This window comes from Tachypleus tridentatus, chromosome 13, assembly GCF_004210375.1.
Source record: "Tachypleus tridentatus isolate NWPU-2018 chromosome 13, ASM421037v1, whole genome shotgun sequence".
Taxonomy (NCBI): domain Eukaryota; kingdom Metazoa; phylum Arthropoda; class Merostomata; order Xiphosura; family Limulidae; genus Tachypleus; species Tachypleus tridentatus.
In genome coordinates this window covers 133,930,708-133,954,111 of record NC_134837.1, presented here as the reverse complement: position 1 = coordinate 133,954,111, position 23,404 = coordinate 133,930,708, and the positions used below count along the sequence as shown (strand labels likewise).

At 34.6% G+C, this 23,404-nt stretch overlaps 1 long non-coding RNA gene across 1 annotated transcript; it reads left to right on the top strand.

Moving 5' to 3' along the window:
• Positions 1 to 528: 528 nt before the first annotated feature.
• On the top strand, positions 529 to 11,119 carry LOC143240493 (uncharacterized). Its single transcript, XR_013021786.1, has 2 exons — positions 529 to 1,637; positions 6,193 to 11,119. It is a non-coding gene; the product is annotated as an uncharacterized LOC143240493 (long non-coding RNA).
• Positions 11,120 to 23,404: the final 12,285 nt, after the last annotated feature.

Genomic DNA, 23,404 nt, shown 5'->3' with positions numbered 1-23,404 from the left:
TATGGTAAACGTGGGATAATTTATTTTTTCCTTTCAAATGAAATTTGGGTAATAATATTAAAATTCCACGTGTCTTGTAAACAAAGTGTTAAAATTTTGTTACTTCTCCAACAACATTACTTTATTTTGTAACTCGATTATATTTAATATATCCCCATTTTATGAACTTTAATTCAACAGTGTACTTACCGTATCTTATCGGTCAATTTCTGCGACGCTACCAGTGCATTTGCAAAAGTTTTTTAACAAATAAACACAGGCAAGAAATCAATGTAATATAGAGGTCGCTGCAAAGTAATAAGATAACTATAAATGCTGTTTTGTGTATCGACGTTATACAGCTGGTTCTTGAACATTAATTTTTACCACGACATTTCAGTACAAATTATACTGAAACAGGGCGAGGCGTGAATCTGAGAGTCAATGGCTTGCGTCTCTTGCTGTAAGAGCTTATTCCACATTTTATTTCTGTGTTTGCGCTAAAAGAACGACAATGAAATATCATTATTTGCTCAAACACGAGTAGCTAAAGAATAGCGGTAGTTATGGTTGACTAACACCAACAATCGGGTTCGATCCATGCTGTGGGCACATCTCAGATAACCCATTGCGCAACTTTGTTCTTAAAATGCAAAGTGAAACAGGAGTTGAATTTTAAAAAATTGTTTTTGGTAGAAAAAAATAAACCGAAAAATTCGATGTTCTGACAATTCTTTGTATAAACTAAGATAGCTGGGTTACGTATGAGTTAAATATTTTAATGAAATTACTCCGTGTATCAATCAGAAGATTAAAAAAAAAAAAACATTAAATCCTTGCCAAATGTGTAACACCCAGTTGGAAAAACGCTCACCATGTTATAAAAATACAAACATCCAGTCTCACCCACGACATCCCGTATGATCGTTTCGTTTTATGTGTATAAAAGTAATATATCTTCTTATCTTAAAAGTTTGTATCTGTGAACTTTCTGAATTATTTGCTTAAAATGTAATATTAAAAGCCAAGTGCGCGCTAATGGCTTGGAAAATATTATTTTGTGCCTGTTAAGCAAAAGAATGATTTATACACCTCCTCACCAACTTCCGCAAAGTCTGCACGTCACGCATGCGCATGTACAATGTTTGCTGCAAACTCGCTAGGATTGTCGAAACATCGTCTGTGAAGCCTAGTGAGATAGATATAGGTTGAATTCACTGTTCTGTGTGAGGGACGTAAACGCAAACTGTGAGGCGTGGTTTCACTTTTTTTTGCTGTTATTCAAAAAAATTGATGTAAGTATCAAACCTATGCAACACTTCTTAACATAATCGGGTAAGATAGGTAGTGTCTTAACGGTCTTTTGAAAATAGAGTTCAAAGAAATGTGTACAATTTGCGATTTTCTCAGCAAAAAGAGAATAATTCCATTGACTCGTGCTGTTAGTGTTATATTTTCTCAGTTGTGACAAACGCGTGCGTGTTTGTTAAGCCTAATACAAGAGAACGGTGATAACTGCGTTGTATATAATTGTTGAATATTTTATAAATAGTGAAGGAACACCAGTGACTATCAGTAAGGAAATATTTAATATGGCAGCTACAATGGGTTTTCCGCCGGTGACTTATAGCTCAATCTTCGTGTCGTGTTTGTTGCAGGTGAGTACAATTTGTTCATTTTAACCAATTTTGGTTCACGTATAAAGAAAATTTAACCGAATTTGTTTTACCTTTGTGTGAACAAATGCTGGTTTGAAATTATTTTAACCTAAATACTCGTATACATGAATATATCTCTAGAAGTTAAAGAAAAATTTGAAATAACTTAGAAAGACGTACCTTTAGCGTTTACAGTTTACTTGTGTCGTAAAATATGTCATCAGCGATAACAAAATTCTGACTCCAAAAACCTTATGTTTACCATAACTTTATCTTGCATAAGAAGTCGACACGCACACATATATACGGAGACATTGGTCTCAAATATCAACATATTAGACAAATCTGATACAAAACGTACTGAGTACGCTGTTGTTGTTGTTTTTTAAAAAGGCATTATTTGAAATGCCATAAAACCCCTTTAAATAGTCACACGAATTCTAGTGAAAAATATGGGTACACTGGCGAAACTGCTTTAGGTGTTTAGGGCGTTTGACTCGTAATCTGAGGTCGCGGGTTCGAATCCCTATCACGCCAGACATGCTCACCCTTTCAGACATGAGGTGTTATAATGTTATTCGTTGGTAAAAGAGTAGCCCAAAAGTTAGCAGTGGGTGGTGGTGACTAGTTGCCTTCCCTCTAGTCTTACACTGCTAAATTAGGGATGGATGGCGCAGATAGCCCTTGTGTAGTTTTGCGCGAAATTCAAAACAAACAAACTACAGAAATGTACTACTAATAAAAAATATGAGTTATACTGGCAAAACATTACTTCCAGAGTTTGACAATTTTTTTTTTTTTAAATTTTAAATATGGTTACCCTGTAATGATTATACTCCATCGGTGTGCTTACAAAAGTAAGGAGAAAGCGACGACATATGGTGATAGAAATGATGGTTTTACTCGCACTTCTTGAACTGAAATTCAAAGACTTCTGAACTTTTTTGTTTGGAATCAAGATAGTAGGCCTATGTTGTTGTCGTCACATAATACAGTGAGTATTGTGTAAGATGAAATAAGTATTAACTGAGTAAATGCTAAACAGACTATAGTTAAAAATCATGGTACATGTAAAAATATCGTACATAAGAATATAAAGTAAAACTAATAAGGTAACTAAGTGACTATATATTTTAAGGTAGTTAATTTCTATTTTAGGTTCTATTTCTCCAAACGTCTATGAGTGTACGCTTAAAGACACCCAAGTGAAACAAATGGTAGTTTTAACTTGGAAATTAATACAATGTTTGAGTTTTTATGGTGTTAGAAAGAAGGGTGCACCGGTTTACGTCACTGCAGTTTGATCTTCTCTCTGTTTATAAGCTATTTCTTTCTGAATAATTATATATATATTTATTTTAACGAAAGTTTTTAATGGTTATCATGGTTGGCTACAAGATGTTATGTAGGTGTAACTTTCATTTTATGGTGTCTTCAAGCAAACATGTACATACTGTACTAACCAGAACACAGCATTTCTAATTCTAGCCGCTCTTGCTCACATGTGGGTGCTTAATTTGTTACTTTAAATCGTATTTTGTCATCTCTGAAGCATAAGGTAATGACTTTAGCCTAACACAGCCACTAGTGCATTACAAAATAGGCACACATTTTCAAACTTAAGGTAATTTTCTGTTTATTATGCCATGTGGCATTGTGCACCACTAAGCGCCAAAGTGATTAGGTTATTTTCTCGTACGTGTACTATTACGCAGTTGAGTGTTTAATATATATCCACCCATGTTGTCACTACCAAACTCAGTGTGATATTAATTTGTTATTCCTCCTTCTGGTGAGATAATGAGGGTGGGCGATTATCATACGATGTGAGTGTAAGAAAACAACATGTCAGTTATGAGATATTAAACTGTAGTAGTTGTATGTATATTCAATTATACAACTATACAGTATACCTCCTTGTATGTATATCTAATCATATAACAGTACACTAGTTTAGCTCCTTGTATGTATATCTAATCATATAACAGTACACTAGTTTAGCTCCTTGTATGTGTATTTAATCGTACTACGCTACACTAGTACGCCCTCTTAGTTTAACAGTTATATACAGTGTTTATTAAAATATTGTATGGATATAAAAAACTGAGGGAGAGATGAACAAAGAACCACTGCTTTTCTAGTAAGTTATTGAAGATATGTAGTTATGTTTCATTTCCCTCTCGAATATTTAGAATTGAGGACAGATAATCGTGGATCCTTGTAGTTACGAACTAGTAGTTGTTAACAAAGTTATCCAGTAATGGCGGCCTTAAAAGCAATGATAAAAACTGGGGGTCGTCCCTCGCACTGTTTGGAGTCGTAACACGAAACGCTAAAATTGAATCGACTGTAGTTTGCGTAATGATTTAAACTCCATACCCGAGATGTGATTGGCTTTATTATTCTACCACATTACATCGAAGTTGGTTCAGCCAGTTCCTCACAATAACGTGTAACACTGGACAGGTGTATCTGATTAATATATGTACATACCTGGATAGGCTTTAGGAACGAGGTTTTTGTTACATGTCTTTCGACTTGTCATGTCAATTAATTCGACTTAACAGAGCTTCATAGCAGTTTAAAGTTGTTATTGTTCAAACCTTCTGCAGTTTCAAAATCATCAAACGAAGAAATAAAGTATAGAATTTGTGTTTTTTCAACTATGTGTATATCTTGTTACCAGTGGTTCGGGATGTCTTTCTACACGTAGACATGTTTCTTGATGAATCTACGTTGTATGGAACACAGTAGTTTACCTTTACACTTGGGTTTCTACAACAGGCAGTAGCCGTCCATTTACCTTAGTTTCGTCTTGAATAATCTATTTAAACATTCTATCAGAGAATACAAATATTTCTGAATTCCAGGATTTTGAAAACACAAGAGGTTTTATTCGTACCATTGGAAGGGTTTAGTATGTGAGCTTTTGACGTTGGTACACTACATGTATGTATTTTTAATTTAGAAAACGTACATTCATATGAAACTTATTGTAAAATACATTTTTAAAAATACTGCAGAAGAACGAGGCTTAAAGAGAGTGGTGTTAAACCTTTTTTTTGCTATTCAGCATGTGATAATGTATAATGGAGGAATATCACCACGAGACGTTCTGCTAGTGATTCACTGCACTGTTCTGATATTTGTATCACATGCACGACCTGAATTATACACGCTTACAATTGGCGTTAATTTACTCGTACATTTGAGTGCTCCGCCCCTCTCTGGTACAGCGGTATGCCTCCGGATTTACAACGCTAAAATCAGGGAGTCGATTCCCCTCGGTGGGCTGAGCAGATATCCCTTTGTGGCTTTGCTATACGAAAAACACGTGAGTGTTCCACCTATAATCTGTCCGGTGACTCTTTCTCACGCAGGAAAGGTTTGAGACTGATACAGTCTTAGACCACACTTTCTCACGGTTCAGCGCGGAAAACTAACAACCTGCACACAGCAAGTGGTCTTTTGGTATATCAAGCACCACCCACCTTGACCATGCCTAATTCCAACCATAATATTCGTTTCAAAATCTCTTTAATCTCGCTTGTTTAAGAATGTTTCGACACAAACTCTAGTTTTAATGAATGAAATTTGGTTTTATTAATTGATACTTAAAGAGACCAATAGCGAGGGAACATTGTCCCTAATCGATACCGCACGGCCGTTTGAAAATTCACTTCAATGTATTGCGAAATGGTTATTAAAATAATAATAATAATAACAATGGCTAATCGTGAATTTCTAAGAAGTTAGTTTTGGTTAGAATAACATTATATATTTACTGGTAGGACAGTAAAACGTGTTACTTTTATTTGAAGTCTTTTACATAGGAAAGGTGATTTACAATAGACTGACCTGCCAGGGTCACTGCTGTATGATCGAATACTGTCTCCAATCGTCTTTGACGTCTGTTCACCTTGGTTTTCCAGTATTATTATTATTATAAATAAGTGGTCTTTTTCCATTGGATAACTTTTGTGTACGAATAATAGCGTATTTACTTGTGGTCGTATTGCACAAATAAACATTTCTACGGAACAAGATAATGGGTATTCTTTATACATGTGGCAACATGTGTAACTGCATATGTTATCAACATCGATAACAAGTCGAACATGATAAATCAATTTACAGGCAACGTGACAGATTGTTCCCAAGTTGGGCAGATACATACCTTTTTCTGAATATGAAACCTTTTGATATATATAAACATATGTTAGGGTTAGTTACCCAAAACTGTTCATATTAATTTAAACGCTTCTACTCTAACCTGAATTCATGTAAATGAAAGGAATTTAATATTTACTTGTACATAAATGTTTGTTTTTTGTGGAAGTATCTGACATCTGGGATTAGTATTTTTCTATAGTTTTGTATAACCTAACCCTAACTTGTTTCTGGACTTTTTTGCATTGCCGTCCTTACATCATAGTTATGTTTTTATTGCTTGTTAAGTATAAACACTGAGTTCAGAATGTATGTAATGTAGTTATTTTCGTGTTTATTCTCCATAGTTGTATTTATAATTTGTTATTGTATACTTTCCTTTTAGTTTCCATCGAGTCTGGAGAATGCTACATTTTAAAGTTACGCTGTAATAATTATGTATTAGTACATTATATATGTCTATAACAGGCAATATACTCGTAATTAAAACAAAAAAAAATCTTATTGTCAAATTTTCACCAATACAACTTTTAATAAAATATTTTATAATTTTATACTGAAAAAATAAAATGGTTGACGAAAGAAACGTAGTTTTTACCATACAAATAATACGTAATTGACTCCCTAGCTGTTTGATAAACGAATTTACTGTGTTTAATGGAAAGAACGCTTGTATTTTGAACATCAGCCAAGTACAATATCTTAGTTTGTAACATACAACTGGAGTACGAGTTTTTTATGTGTATCGAGAGAGATTTTGAGAATTTCGGAATGAAAGTTTTAAACCCTCCGGAGCAAATTAATTTAAATTTTTGGGCTGTGTAATAAATACATCTAATTTTTTATTGAAATGTTTTTGAGAAAATGTATACAAGGTTTTGATTCACTTAAACAGTTTGGGAGAAACAGAACTAATCTTAGTATCTGTATAATTGTTTTACACTTGAATTTTGATCTCCACCAAATAGCTCTACAATGTTTGAAGATGTCATATTTTTAACTTATTGTTGGGTAAATATATGGGCGATAGTATAAATATTAAGTTAGTTTTATTTCAAAATGAAATTTATGCGAAATAAGAAAAAAAATGTTTATTTATTTATTTATTTATGTTCAATATATTTTATGTAGCAAGTGAAACTTTGGGACCACATGACACCTATTTTGTCCATCTGAGCTATTCCATCCTTTAAACTAAATTATAACTATAAAGAAATAAATTTAAAAAAGTTAAAGCCAGCCCTTATCATAGTATGACTTATAGAGTATATAAATATCTGAACATACTACGTTTTGAAACGTTCATATCCTGCATAGAGTCACCTTTAATAACAAAAATTATACAACAAAATCAACCTTTTGATTTTTGTTCCCAGTTTGACGAATTACTTACAACACTCCTTCTGTCATAAAGCCAGCTTTAAATATCAATAAAGCATGCTGTCGATTACATAATATTAAGATGAGTTTAGTTTCGGTCCGTGTCAGGCGTGGATAAACTTTTTAGTGCCTCAGGTGCGTATCTTCTTTGGCGCTGAATTCGATTGCACTAGTTTTCAAGTTTAGTGGGTGACACATTATTTAATAACAGCTTCAGATATTTTAATAATTTATCTGAAATTTATTTTACAGATTTTTTTGTTATTATTAATTATTATTAGCTTTTCTGTGTGAGAATAACACCTGGTAGATTGGTTTCGCGAGTCGGCCTAACCTATTTATACAGAATTATCCGTATTTTCTTCTACCATAAGGATGTCACTCACGTGTTTCATATCACAGTGAGGAGTGGGTGTATTCGTCAGTCGGTCAATCCAACTGCTCATTAGTTCATGTCCTTAATTTACGATGTAACGTCATAGTTAGCGTATGCATCTGCTCTGGTGTTTCAGCTTCAGGGTAAAAAAAAAAGTTGAAAGTAGGTTATAAGATCTTATTTATATTTCATTTTTTACCCCCGACTCGTTCGTTAATTAGATATTCGATTCGTGTAACTGAAAAAGAAAAAAATGGTTGAGATCCTATCTGCTTTAGCGTTTAGGTGAAACTTATGTTTAATATGCTAATGAAGTGTGTATAAATAATGTTAAAAGTTACTGAAAGAAAACGGTTATTTGTTTATATCTAGTACTAGTTGGATTACTTGTCAGTTGGTGAAATAAAAACTCGTTTATAACAAAGGATGGGTTGTTGTGCTTCTGTTTTTGGTTTTATTAACAGAATAAACATTACAAGTACAATAAAAATTCATAAAGGTACCAATATTGAAAAAAAAAGAATGTTTTCAAGAATTCTAACATCCTGTCAAGTTTAATGTTGATTGATAAATATGGAAAGGTATAAAGAGCACACACACACACACACACACATTGACATTATTTGTGTAGATTACCAGCGTACAACTGCGCACAGGTATTTAAAAAAATCTGTTGTAACTAGTCCAGTGAGTTATACACAATTACAAGAGATAAGCCTAACTTTTAGGCTTAATTACTTTAGTTAAAAATCATTTTAAGTCTTAATAAGCATTTAACAAAAAATTATAAATCGTATATAATATCTAATTTGTAGTTACAGTATTAGAGACTTAAACTTTATTATGGAGAAAAATGATGATTAAAGTGTGTAAAAACCAGTACAATGTAAAGGTTAAATGTGATTATGGTAAAATGAGTAAGTCGGTGAGAAACATTCGCTGTAAATTGACAGTAACTCCTTCACGAGCTTTGGTCTTTTAAGCAGATTTGAGTTAGGCTTGCATCGTAACACAAATTGCTCATGGCTTAATTATGTAGTTTAAAATCAACCTTGCAATTAAGTCGTAGTATTTGCTAAATTCAATATTTTAACACTAACTTTCTCAAATGCTCATAATTACATTGGCCAAATGTGATAGGCATTGTGAGGCCCAACCCTATCGGGTGTTGTTGGGATAATGCCCGAAAATACTGCGAGCAACGAGAATACACAATTGGTGATGTAAGGCAGTGACAACAGGCTTTTTGTAACCTGCTTACTACTTATGATTAAAACTATTTGTTATTGATCGTAGTAGTAGGTTTTTATCTAGGTTCGGCTACTATAAACATAAACAAAAAAAACTAGTACAGGGCAATTACAACGAACGATATCTTGCGAACAGAGACCAAAATGTAAATATTTGGTTAATAAAGCATTCTTTTACATAACTCGTGTTTAGTATTTTAGACATCATCTTGTATGTTAGGTAAGATTCTGAATTATTCTGTAACAGCATCTGCAGATCTTATTTAATTACTTGCTGTGCCATGTTTTCAGTTGTACCATAGAGCTTAATAAGGTTCAACAAAACACAAAATTACCGTTCAAAAATATTTAAGTTTTAGTACGAATTATATTGGCTGGTTGTTAAGCGCAAAGCTACAAATAGCTAGCTGTCTTTTGCCTATCGCGGGTATTTGAAACTATACTTTTAGCGTCGTGAGCCTGCAAATTTATCGTTGAGCCACTGGAAGGCTGTTGGCTGATCATTGAGTAACTTGTATTTTAGGTAAAGATACTGAGGCTAAATACCTCCTACAATTTACATTAAGGGATTGAGTGTTACTGATAATGTAAAAGTATGTGTGAAGGGTTGATTCGTATCACACGGATTCCAAACCAGATCTATCACAGAGTCACTCACACTTGAGATTAAGTAAAGAAATTAAAACCATATTCACTTGAGAATAACGGGAATATCTCGTGTTAAAGCTTTGTTCGGTATTAAATATTCTGTTAAGATTTTCAGCAAATAACGAAAATTTCATCCGGACAGCTTGTACTTTTATGTATTGATGTTTATCAGTAGTCTTAGACAAGAATTGTGACATAGTTGTATAGTCTTTTTACAACTACTACAACAACATTTTGTTAAGCTGTTACCAAAGGAGAATGCGACGAACTGGATAAAGGTTGTTTGTTTTGAATTTCGCGCAAAGCTACAGCAGCATTTGCATAGCCGTTCCGAATTTAACAGTGTAAGACTAAAGGAAAAGCAGCTAGTCATCATCGACTGCCAACTTTTAGGCTACTCTTTTACCAACGAATAGTGGGATTGACTGTAACATTATGATGCCTCCACTGCTAAAAGGGTGAGCATGTTTGGTGTGACGGATATTCGAACCTACGACCCTCAGATTACAAGTTGAGCGCTCTAATCAACTGACCATGCCGGATCATTGGAGAAAGAAGAATATAGACAGTTTACGAGTGACACATCTAGAAAAATGGACTATAAACGACTGGAATGTGTGTGCGCGTGTAGAAAACTTTATCTACTAAATTAAATTTCTTTTTTTTTTAATTACATTATATATTTTGAAAATAAATAGTAGCAGGCTGTTTTGATTTAGATCGTGTGAACGTGCTGTCGCAGAGAAATTATAGGCTGTAGCCACAGCAGAAATAAAACTGTCGGTAATTATTATACTAACCAACGACTTATGCTAGCGAAGCGTGATTTGCTATCCTATAATTTGCGTGCCATTGTATCCTGTAAAACGGTGATTCTCAAAGTGTGGTGTGAGCCCTCTATTTGTCCGGAAAGTCGTCCAGGTGGTCTACGGGCTCGTCCAAAATGCAAGCCACTGACGTGCAATGCCGAGGCCATTCGAGAGAACAGAACAGGTGGGGATAAGACCGGTAGATGTTTTGCGAAGTTTTTTGTTGATTAGTAGACAAAAAGGTTCGAGAGCCATTGCTGTAAAGATTTGGAATCTTGAGATTTCTTTATTAATCGATAGATGGCGCTCATTCCCAGAATATTTGAATTTGCAATGCTTGTGGGCTAATAAAGAATTCTTTATTATTATTGCCAGTTTGCCATTTAACGAGTTTGTAGTTTCTTCAGTTGTATGAAAGATTATATCTTGATTATGCCTCTCTTATGTTTGACTGGAAACGGCTAGTCACATTGTATCACTAGTTTCTCCTAGTAAGATTAACGTTACAGATAACTCTTGATGACGAGAAACCCATTTGAAATAAAAATGTATCTCAGAACTGGTATGGGTGTTAATACTTCTGAAGATGATATAGGGAGATCGAAACGTTGTTTTCTCTTTATCAATAAAAGTGTTGATACCCATACCAGCCGTTCTGAGATACATAATGTTACAGATACTAAATAAGGAATGTTAGATTAATTCGGTGTGTAACATCATTTTATATCATTCAGTCAGTTGAGAAACAAGTCTTGAAGGAATACAGCAACCCGGGTGAACACATAACATTGTGAAGTACACGTGCTTTTGATTTGTGTAATGTTAAATAAAGATTGTTTTTATTGTGTATCACCTTTTCTCCAGTCCATTTATTTCTTATCATAGACTTGGTTTTAATAGAATTCGATATTACCTTGCAATATATCTTGCCAAAGCTCCTGTCATATGAAGGTTCTCCATTATTTACTATTTCAGGAAATCTGTTTGATTCAAATACCACATTTATTTTGTTCTGAAGTTGTATTTCATCTCTTAAACTCTGAGAATTCTAACACCTTTCTTGACACTTTTAGGTGTTTTTAGTATTCTTATATCTGAGGTTATCAGTGCACCCGAGAACACCTCATTGTTATGGTATTCAGGTATACTAATACCTGAGAGATGCAAGTCCTGGCAATGTTATACAGAGTATTAAAGTAATACGAAAATCAAAGAAAATAAGAGTAATCAAATAGACTGCATGTACGCGACTCGCCACGCGCTCCTTTTCGAGATTACATACGTTTATATTAGGTAACGTCATATTTCACTTTCGAAAACTCAGGAAATCTTCCTCAGATCCAGAATTATCAACGATATAGGTCGTTTTTCTAATGTAGTAATGACCCTTAACCTTAATGTGTCCCTGAAATTTAATACAAATACGATCACACTTTAGGGTTAAAACCCAAAACCGCGAAAATTCCCTATCTCCTCATTAAAATAAAAAAAAGCTTTAAAGTGATTCTGCATCTGGATAAAATTTGGAAAGAACTCTCCCATACTGATTTCCTATCGTGTATAAACTTTTCGTGTATACAAGTCCTCTAGTTTTCGAGATACGCGCGCGAAAACACACACACACTCTGACCCGATTGCAATACCCTCGCCTCACAGTGTTCGTTTTTACTTGCTTGGTGGCTTCTGTTTTTGTTATGACTTTTAACTGGCAGAAGAAGCTGGTGAGAGGATTCTTAATTATAGTTACACACAGATAAGTCACAACCGCAATAACTAAAAGATCATTAAGATCTAGCTGGCAGCTAGCGAATCACTGTTTAAAGAATAAAATCCAAATATTATCAGTGAAGGAACTGACACGTGTTGGAGACGCATTTTAACATGAGAATAAAAGATAAACATATTAAGTGATGCAACATGAGGAAAAAGAAAAACATTGTAAACACAGTTGAACTTAAAATAGTGCTATTTATTTCAATGATTATTTTGTATTAGTTAAACTAACAGTGGATGAACCGGACTTTTCTGCACGAAGACGAATTTTCTGAAGACTAGAACAAGAGTGACTCCAATTCAAACATTCAAGGACTCTTATGTCCAGTCAAAGAACAAAGAAATGGTGATTATCCGAGTAAAACCAAGAAAACAAGAGGTTTCAAAATGACTTCTCTATAGTCTAATGGGCAAGTTGGGCTAGCAACATGTGAAGGTCACATTATACTAGTGCTCAGTCCAACAATACCACAAGAACAAATATATAATACAAGGTCAGTGTACTATTATGAAACGTTAATTGTAGTTAAGACTGAATTGTTACAAACAAATAAAGACTGGAAATATTACATACATTTTGAATATTATAGACACAAAATTATAAAAAGGGTAAGCAAAAAATACCCACGTTTGCACAAAATAAGGACAAGAGAAAGGTTAATATTATTTCGCATTTTCTAGTTAGTATCCCACAATACTTAGATTCCAAATAACATGTGCAAGGAAGAGAATAATCAGTTATTGGTGTCGCAGCTTGAGACGGGACTGCTCCATCCCAGGGAGTAGACTCGGACATATAGCCAAACTGGTACAAGCTTCTTCGAGTTATTCATTACTGTATGTAACTCTTACCCCTAAGCGAAAGAATTAGCACATATTTATGACTTCTTGATGCCTGTTCTACAAAGATGTCATTAACTACATGCCATTTTGGTACACATAAATTTAGAAACATTACTCAAATACAGATATATTCTAAACTGATGAAAAAAAGTAAGATTAACATTTATTTAAAATACGACAACTGAATTCCTTATTTTGGGATGTTCCCAAAATTGAACATTAAAATTAAATATAAAAGGCCAAACTGAAGGTTAACTAAAGGTCGTAGCATGGAGTAATCGTCTATCTCGGGGATATACACCTACATAAAAACAACAACAAAGGCTCCAACAGCCAGAGCCCAGCATGGTCAGGTGAGTTAAGGCGTCGAATCCCCGTCGCACCAAACATGGGGGCGTTATAACCACTGTTTGTTGGTAAAAGAGTGGTACTCAAAATCAAGTCACAATGTAAGATAAAAGATAAAATTAAGTTAAACTGACGTGAAATAAAGTAATAATTATCGGTAATAGGTAACTCTATTACGATACTAGACATATTTACAATTTTAAGAACAAACTTTCAACATTATAAATTAGAATTGAAGATATAATCAAAAGACGATTTTAAATTAGTGATAATAAGTTGTTCCTAGGGAACTAAAGATATGTACCAGTTCTGATTTGACAGTATGCAAGCTACTTGTTTGTCTCGGTGCTTCTTCAGGATGGAATAATTGTCAGTTTCCACATCATGTCGTCAGACCTTAGTTTGTTATTACACGTGTCTCTGTGGTGGGTGTATTAAGAAGACAACAAGAGTTATGAGTAGTTAATTGTCATTCATTAGCATCGTGTTCACATGTTTAGCTGAAGTATCCAAGTCTGTGGAGTGATTCATGATACTCCTCCTGTTGGTAGGTGAAGTTAAAATGTTTAGGTGTTTAACCACAGGAAGGTCAAGAGTTCAGCCAGCAACATACAAGAACAAACAAGTAGTGTGAAGCAGGAATATAATAAGGACAGGTGCAAACATTTACCTTAATCAGTAGATGGTGACCAATCATCTCTGGATATATATTTTTAGTTCATTAGTCTTTTTATGGTCAGTTTCCGAGACTACTGAGCATATGTTGGTGTACAGCAACCTATTCACCTCAGTCCTTCTTTCATCCCAGGAACAGAACTCAAGTCCACTGCAGGTGTGAAGACTGTTTGTGACCAAAACTTGCCATAACCTGAGGGCTCAAATTACATTTATATCTCAACTAGTTTCCTTGCATAGACTAAACACGATTTCGTTTCACGTTATGAAGACTGAGTCACATATTCTACAAGTATCCATATTGGTTCAGGCGCAAGATACTCCTCTATCATTCCAGTGAGAACAATGGGCAACCATATTTTCACATGTAAATTATAAAGCAGCTCTGTGTCTTCCCATCAGCGAAAACCGCATGCTTAGGATCAAACTGTAGTATAATTTTACTTACCTACCTGAAGCCACGTGGTTTAGGGACTAGGTTTATGTTTATCACATTTTAAGCCATGTGATTCAGAGACTAAGATTGTGTTTATCATACTTGAAAATACGTAGTTTAGGGACTATAATTACGTTTATTACACTTCAAGTCGCGAGTTTTATGGACTCGAAACACTGTTATCATACCCCCATAAATGACATGATTTAGAGACTAGGAACACATTTATAGATGAAAAGATTTAAACTGATCCAATGAATCAACGGCTTTTCAAGAACAAAGACTAGAATAAACCTGGCTTTTCTGTCAGTGGACAAGTTGCTACTGTCTTGAGTTTGGCTAGTATAGCATTAAACTTTATTTGTCAATTAGTAGTAATAACTACGATCGGCTGTACATGATAAAAAAAAAACCACCCACACACACCCAAGGAACAAACGCGAACAAAAAAAAAGGAAGTAAAAGTAAACTTATTTGTTCAGTCGTGGAGCCCAGTGAGTAATTGCTGGCATCTCTTCCCATTGCTGCCCCTGTACAGGTTATATAGAGAAGAAGGGTAGCAATCACTTCTGATAACCGCATGGCCGTCTCCTCCTCCCGTTGAGACAGTGATAAGTTTTGAGACCTACAACTTTACTATTTGGGGTTCGATTCATCACGGCAGACACTGCATATAGCTAAAGATGGCTTTACCTCTAAAACAAACGATAGTTGTGATTGATTGATTATTTGTAATTAACTACAAAGCTACATAATTGCTCTGCCCACCACGGGTATCGAAACCCGGTTTTTAGCAGCGCGAGTCCGCAGACACATTTCTGTGCCACTGGGGGACACGATAACTGATGAAATACACCTATTTTGTTTTAATATCTCGGGTGTCAAAATCAACTCGTGCTATATTGTAAGAGACCAATTTTCTTAAAAACTTTATTTATGAAACAAATAACTCTTGCAATGCAAGTTCAAACGCGAAATTTGAAAACTTAAATAGGAAAACTTGATCAGTTTAAATTCCCGATGGATTTGAATCCCCGTCACACCAAACATACTCGCCCCTTTTAGCCGTGGGGGGCGTTATAATTTGACGGTCAATCGCACTATTTGTTGGTAAAAGAGAAGTTCAAGAGTTGGCAGTGGGTGGTGATGCCTAGCTGTCTTACACTGCTAAATTAGGGACGGCTAGCGCATATAGCCCTCGTGTAGCCTTGCGGGAAATTCAAAACAAACCAAACCAATCAAGTTCCTGAAATAAATTCAAGAAATACATTTGTTTTTCTATGGACAAATTTGTCACATGTGTTTTGTGCATTTATTTTTCATTTTTTTACAAATTGGTTTTTAAACATAAAAACTCTTAAGAGGTAAAAAGCTTTTAAAAATGAATTACGCTGGAAATCGCATGATAGTTTTCAATATTTATTGAGTTTCTTTACTTGTAAATATTTAACAAAACTTATTACATTCAAAGGAAGTTTTGAAATGTGCTAGAAAATTGAATTTCGCCCTTACTCAAGTCATTGTGTTTAAATGCTAATTATAATGTATCAGTTTTATTAAAATCGTGTTTTTTGTAATAATTTAGGTTCAAGAAGTCTTGATAGAAATGAATAAAAACTGTAACCCGAACGCTTTCGAAAGGCGGACCTGCAGAAGTATCCTTACTTTGTTTTTATTTCGTGAGATATAGAGTTATACCAATATACACAGATGTAACAACAGAAGTGATATCTTCTGTAAGTTTCCATATTCGTTCCTGAAATTATCTTTAACAGAAACGCTACCATTTAATCAAAATCAGGACCATTATCTGACAAAAGTTGTGATACAAAATTATACAAGTTTATCAGTGTGCTGTTAAAATTCTCTCCGTAAGTTTGAGTAATCAGGGCGTCAGTTCCGTCACTGTTTACTCTTCTCCACTACAGTTACTCTTAATATGGTTACTAGGTGTCTTTGCGCTTTGGGTAATTTTTCTTTACTATCTCTCTCTTCTTTAAATTTCTTCGTTTATATTTTGTCGCATCATACGAAATTCTGACTGTTTTTGCTTCCTTATTAAAAATTATATCATGAAAGCTTATGTCTGATACTCCATTTTTTTTTTTCAGATTAATTTATCGTTTTCACATGCGTGGCGTGGCCTGGTGGTGGTAGGGCACGCGATTCACAATCTGAGGGTTGAATCTCTTACACGGACATGCTCGCCCTTTCAGCTCTTGGAGCATTATAATGTCACGATCAATCCCAGTGTTTGTTGGTTAAAAGTAGCGCAAGAGTTAACGATGAGTGGTGTTGACTAGGTTCTCCCTTCTAGTCACTCGTTTCAAAATTATTGCTGGTTAGCGCAAAATTCAATCAACAAATAATTGTCTTCATTTCCTTGAAACGATCGCCCACATAGTATGTTTGAAGAACCGTCCTGAGAAACTACAATAATATCACATCTTTCTTGAGAATCGATGAAAGTGTTTAGGCGTTGTATTAGCTTTTGGTTTGTACACAATTCACGAAGTCTTGATTGAAAATATTTTCAATAAATTTGTTGTGTAGTGAAGACACTTAATAGACATCCTTACATTCATTTATTTTATTTTTTTGAAGTTTCGCGCAAAGCTACACGAGTGCTATATACGCTAGACGTCCCTAATTTATCATTGTAAAATTAGAGGGAAGGCAGCTAGTCATTACCACCCACCGCCAACTTTTGGGGCTATTCTTTTACCAATGAAGAGTAGGATTGACCGTATGGAAAGGCGAGCGTGTTTGGTGTGACGGCAGTTTGAACCTGCGATCCTCAGATTACGAGTGGATCTCCCTAACCACCTGGCCATGCTGGGCAACTTATATTCAGATAGCTATTTGTGAACTTCTGTTGTGAAAAACAGTTTTGTCTTTCAGTATTAGTAATTGGAAAGAATTTTTTGTTGCCTTTTCTGCTCCTTTCTCTTTCCTTAAATTGTTTTTTTTTAATTTTTAGTGAGAAAGTTTTTGATCCGTAGGTTATTCTAGAATCGTAACTCTGATGTACTGTCAGTATCATGACGTAATCGTTTATTTGTTGCTCTACAGTTTTGTTTTTGTTGGTGTACTTATTTCTACACGGTGACATTTTGGTTCCTTCCCAGAGCGTCCCTCACTAATATAGCGGTGAGTCTACGGATTTACAACGCTAAAATCAGGGGTTCAACTCCTCTCGGTGGACTTAGCAGATAGCCCAATGTGGCTTTGCTATAAGAAAAACACAAACACACACCCTTTTCAGAGAAATTTTTGTCAGGTTAGTTACATCATGACATCTGTTTTTCAACGACAAACAAAAGCAAGCTATGTTCTTATTTTGTTGCATGACATAAATGTGACATTTGAAAACGTTTGTTTAATATTGAGTTCGTTTTTCAGAGGAAATATTTTTGTTTTTAAGTTTTCTCAAGTATCTTTGGATTTTGTTTTTCACATTGGACAAGGAAAAAAGTCCAAAGATGCCTGATGAATAGTTTTTATACTGGAAATGCGGATTCCGTACTTAACCGTATATTATCAACTGAAACGATACAGACAACTCGTCATGTTATAATAAAATAGACATTGAATGTGCTGTATAGTGAATACAGGTTTGACTTGCATTATAAGTAAATTTTAGTCATTTTTCTTTTGCTTCAATTTCATTCTACAAACACAAACAGACTGATATTCGAATACTTGTTTATTATCGAATATAAGAACAGATACAATATAATGTCAAATTTGTTTATAATGTAAATTAATGTAATAAGTCTATTGTTATATATGTTGTGTATGTCACAATTAAATTGAGTTGTAATAATTTTTATCTCCATTTTCTTCTCAGTATTTTTTTAAATTACACCAATTACAGAATTATTCAACAAATTTAAATACTCTCGTAGACCATTCATTCTGAATAAATTACAACAATATAAACATTTTATGTGTTTGGTTTCATTGTGGGACGTATCAGACTACGGAATTCTACGTGACGGAGTTATGAAGTAACATTTTTCTTTAAATTTGTTATTTTAAAAAACAGAATTTGCATTGCAGAACAACCAAACAGTTTCGTATAGTTTAAGCAATTTAAAAATGCAAGTGTGTGTGTGTGTATATATCAAACTATACCAGGCGAGTTGACCAAAAATCCATTTTAGAGAGCCCCTTCTCTTATTTGCCATTTAGTCTACAAGTTAGGTTAACGTTTCAGTGAGATCGGTGACAACTTATAAATGTATTTGATATTTGTTGCTATATGCTAGAAGTAGCCTGACCTCTATGTTGTTTTTCAGAAGTTACCATTGCTGACCTATTGAATCCATAATTTGGAGAATTTCATGTCAAACAACACTAATCACCTTTTGTGTTCAAAGTCTATTGGAAGATTTCATGTACCCATATAGTCTCTAAACCAGAATTTTCCACGATACAGCCACGTGCAAAGAGGCTCTTGTGCTTTCACAATCATAAGACACGAGTAACGACAAGACAACTGATATGCTTTTCGCGGCACGTGCCTTGGACGTACATGACGTCATCACTTCACAATCGTACCTCGGCTCTGGTACATTTGCGAGTCAAAGTCTGATGAAGTATAAATTGAAGAAATTCAATGAGCACATTATTATACAATGTTAATTAATGCATAACAAAATTAGTAAATTGGGAATCAGTGGTTTAGAGTTAACTCTTCACATATTCCACTTCGATACAGTTAACATCAGGAAAGTACCCATTCTGTTGTATCAGTAGGACTACATCATCATATTTTATTTAAAAAATAATCACCACAAAACCCTGGTATTTAAGTCAGTTATTAAAATAAATCGCAAAAAATAAACATTTTCTGATTCAAATGTATCTTATTTTTTATGATTTACTGCGTTTATAGTCTGTAATTCCACTCGTATTTCTTCGTATTAAAGGTAATCGATCCTTACGTCAAGCAGAATGACTTACAATTTCCATTAGTCTGACTTGTGTAGAGTATTTCTCTCATGGAGGTCTCTAGCTAAGATGAAAATTGTCAATTCATGGCTGTGCGAGTAGGACCAGTCATTCAAATCTCTGTTTACTCGAAGATACTGAAACCTAAATTTTGAAACTGTTGGAAGTGAGTAGAGGTCGGTGCATCTAAACCAAACAAATATTTATAATTATTCCAGAAGTCACCTTTTGTTTCGTTTCTTAAAAAATTACGTATCATATACACTTGTATATTCTCTTCAGCAACACTGTAATATATACATTGTACGTATCATTCAATGTCTGGAAAAACAATCGGCAGTATACAGAACTGGACTTACAACTCTGTGTAAAATGTTTGTCTTTCTAGCTGGGATATTCTCCAAGTACATGGTTCGATCTTTGTAAGCAGTCCCTGAAATCTACGTTGGAGATAACTAGTAACATCATGGGGGCGGTCTTGTCTAGTCTTAAACTATGATGGATATAGGTATACAATAAAGGTGTGCAATACGACACCAGTATCGTATCACGAAGCCGTGACACGATTGCATCGATACACTGTTCGATACGATTTACTTATCTTCACGAAATTTGACAAGCTTTCAGCGATCATTACAAGTCTTGTACAGAAAAAAATAAGAATTTCTAATAAAGTATTTCTCCTCAAAATTAATTATTCAGTAGAGTAAGTTGGGTATTGAGTACGTGTTGTCTTAGTTTCTTTTATATATAAAAACGAATACATACAAAATAACAAAAATTGACAATAACAAAATAAGCAGATTTATTTATTTTTTACTTCTCTCGTCATCTGCCATTTAGTTTATCAAACCCAAAAGTTAAAAAAATCATTGTAAATCGTTAAGTGCTTAAATAAGACAAAGTTAGTAGTAATATAGGTAATAAATTACAGACAAGGCTGTCAAACTTTGTAACAAACCGTTGGTAAAACTTCTGTATCCAGATACGCATCGTATCAATTACTATGATGAGATATTCACTCCTAGTATGCAACAGTTGGTTCTATCCCTCTTAGATTTTAATTAAACTTTCCAATAAGTCTACAGTATGTCAGTAGCCCTGATTACTGATAATGATTTTAATGGGTCGGGTGTTGATTTAGTTATTAGTGTGCCCGGACTCTGAATCCTAAAATTCATGGTTGCAACCCGTTTCTCGCACGCTGAGACTTTTGTTGCGATGTAATAATGGTGTGACAGTCAAATCTTACAATTCAAACAGTCGAGTTAGATCTGATGATGTTGATAGGCAACATTTCTTCTAGTCTGTTTATTTAAACCTTTAGATGGCGTTGTGCGAGATTTTAAGTTATTTTTATTATTTAACCAAATCATATACAACAGGTTAAAAATAATATCAGTTTCTTAGATGTCATCTTCATGCTTCTTGATAGTTTTGTACAGTTACCCTGAGTAGTAAGAAAAGTAAATTTCCAACTAACAGTTGTTTTTTCATTTCCCAGTGCAACGCCTTACTTTAAGGGACTTACTACAAATAATGAGATATTCAACATACATATTTGTTATATTTGTTTCTCATTAACGCTGCATTGTAACATGGAGGGCCCCCAGTGGCACAGCAGTATGTATGTCTGCGGACTTAAAACGATAGAAACCGGGTTTTGCTACTTGTGGTGGGTAGAGAAACAGACAACCTACTGTGTAGTTAGTTTTGTGTCTAACTTTAAACAAACGTGGAGGAATGAAACTAAGGTCAAGAATAAAACGTTGTCGTATGTTTTAAAAAAACTGTACAGAATCACATTGCATATCTTTTAAAATATGTTAGAATTAAAGAGTCCAATCAGATTGGAGATGTATATTCTCATGACCCTGTTATTGGACAGTGCAGTGTATTCGGATTGCTATATATTGACACTTGAAGCAAGGGGTAAAGTTGCTAAAAGCAGCTCGTACAGGGATATATTTATTGGAATGTTATTGATTCGTGACAAGTCTTAAAAGATTCCGCGTAATAACTTCCTTTTCTTAATTTTGTAAATTATACTTTCAGCTTTCCTGTGAAGAGGATAAGTATTAGGACTTTCGTATTTCACCAGAAAATATGTAATAAAACGAGGAAATTCACACACTCGAAGTAGTTCCGGCATGATCACGTGTAACTTCGCGCCTAACTCAAAAATAAACGAACACTCGAACTGTTCCGTGAGAAGATCTAGTGACGGATGTTGTGTCATATCGTGTACAATATCGGTTCTAATTTATATTATGTCATCAAATCAAGTTGTATCTAAGCAGGGAAATATAACAAGTTTTGTGTGACATAAAGCCACATCCACAGGGCTTTTCTCTTAATACCATAATTTTTCAGGTTGGCTGAACGTACAATACACACACGCACACACACAAAGCCTTGTTCGAAACACTATTTGTAAAAATAATTTGAAACACATCAGTTTTTATATACGGCTCCAACTACGCGCGGAATTTATGACTTGAGCCCCTCCCGAGAAATAAAGATGGGATTCAGGCCCTCTTCACCATCTATGTTGTAAAAACAACAAAAAACACTTATCGGAAAACACTTCCTGTCGTGTATTGGGAAATGTAATTCCAATGTAAATATTAGGATTGCGTTATAATTGGGGTATTCTCCCCATTGGGGGGGGGGAGGTGAATAAGGGTGAGAGGGAAACAACAACAGAAGTAGGGCTATGTCTGATATCTCGAATTTTTCTTTTAGTTTTGAAATTCGAAATCCTCTTTTCCTGTTTGTTTGTAGTTAAGCGTAAAGCTGGACCAACCACGAGCATCGAAACCTGGTTTTTAGGGTTACAAGTTCGCAAACTTACCGCTATGCCACTGGAGAGCGCACCTTCTTTCATTTACACCAATCTCTTAATTTCCAAATTAATGAAAAAATAAAACGGGATACAAACGCGATGTTTGAAAACTGTCCGATACTTGTAATACAGGAAATTTGTTTAACATGATATCAAACATTACTTCTATGTGGACTGTTTTTAGCTTTGACCTAAGTGACTTTATACAGTTTTAACAAATCCGGATTCATAACGAATTAATCAAAGTATTAGTAACACAATGTTTGAATGACTTCTTTGTAATTTTACGAACAGAGTTCAGCTGACTTCCCTTTCTCACGCACTGACAAACACGCACGCCTCTAACTTTAGTACCGTCCTAATAAAACGCTACAATTTATTAATGTATTAAATTTGTGTTATCAAAGGTAGAGTTATAAAGTAGTTCCGGCCTTTATCGACAGGAAGAGAAACTTTGATTACAATAGTTTCGGATATGTACACTATTGCTCCTTCGTTTCTGACAGACAGACGTATCTGCTGGTACTTGCAACAACGGATTTCAACGTCTAACAATTCCTGTATCTCATTGTTTTCATGATAACACCTTTCTTTTAATGTTATGTATAACATGTAAACATTAGATAGATCACGGGTATTAAATTTTAATAGTACTTGGAGTACATAGAAAAAGGAACGACGGGTTGTAGGAGGGGTTTTGTTTTTTGTGAAGCTCAAAGTTACACAATGGGTCGTAGGTATTGAAACCCAGTTTTTAGTGTTGTAAGCCTCCAGATTTTCTGTTGAGCCATAGGGCGGGGATGTGATTAGTCGTAACGGCCTGTAAACAAATATCATAGTTTGTTCAATGGAATTTCTTCTTAATCTAATGGAAAGTCATCCAAGTGTGATAAGTTTGCAAACAATCGTTTAGATTATGGCTCGTGTCCTTTGACCCGTCATTGTCTGCTATACATATGAAGTGCATGTTATTGGCGATTAGAGCGTACAGTGTTGAAACTACTGGGTGTAATAAGGGTGAGCCCGTGGAACTATATACATGCAAACAAAAAGACAAACCGTCGTCACGTGATTCTCCATTGTTGTGCTTTCCTGGTTTCTGGTATTAACGGATCTTGGGTGAAACAGTTCTTTGACGCTACCGGAAGTCGGTGAATAATTTAAGAAGTTAGTGAGTTTACTTTTTCGCTATTATTGATGTAAAATTATTTTCGTGAATGGCTAGATTTAATCAACTCGTGTCCTTCCACTTTTTTTT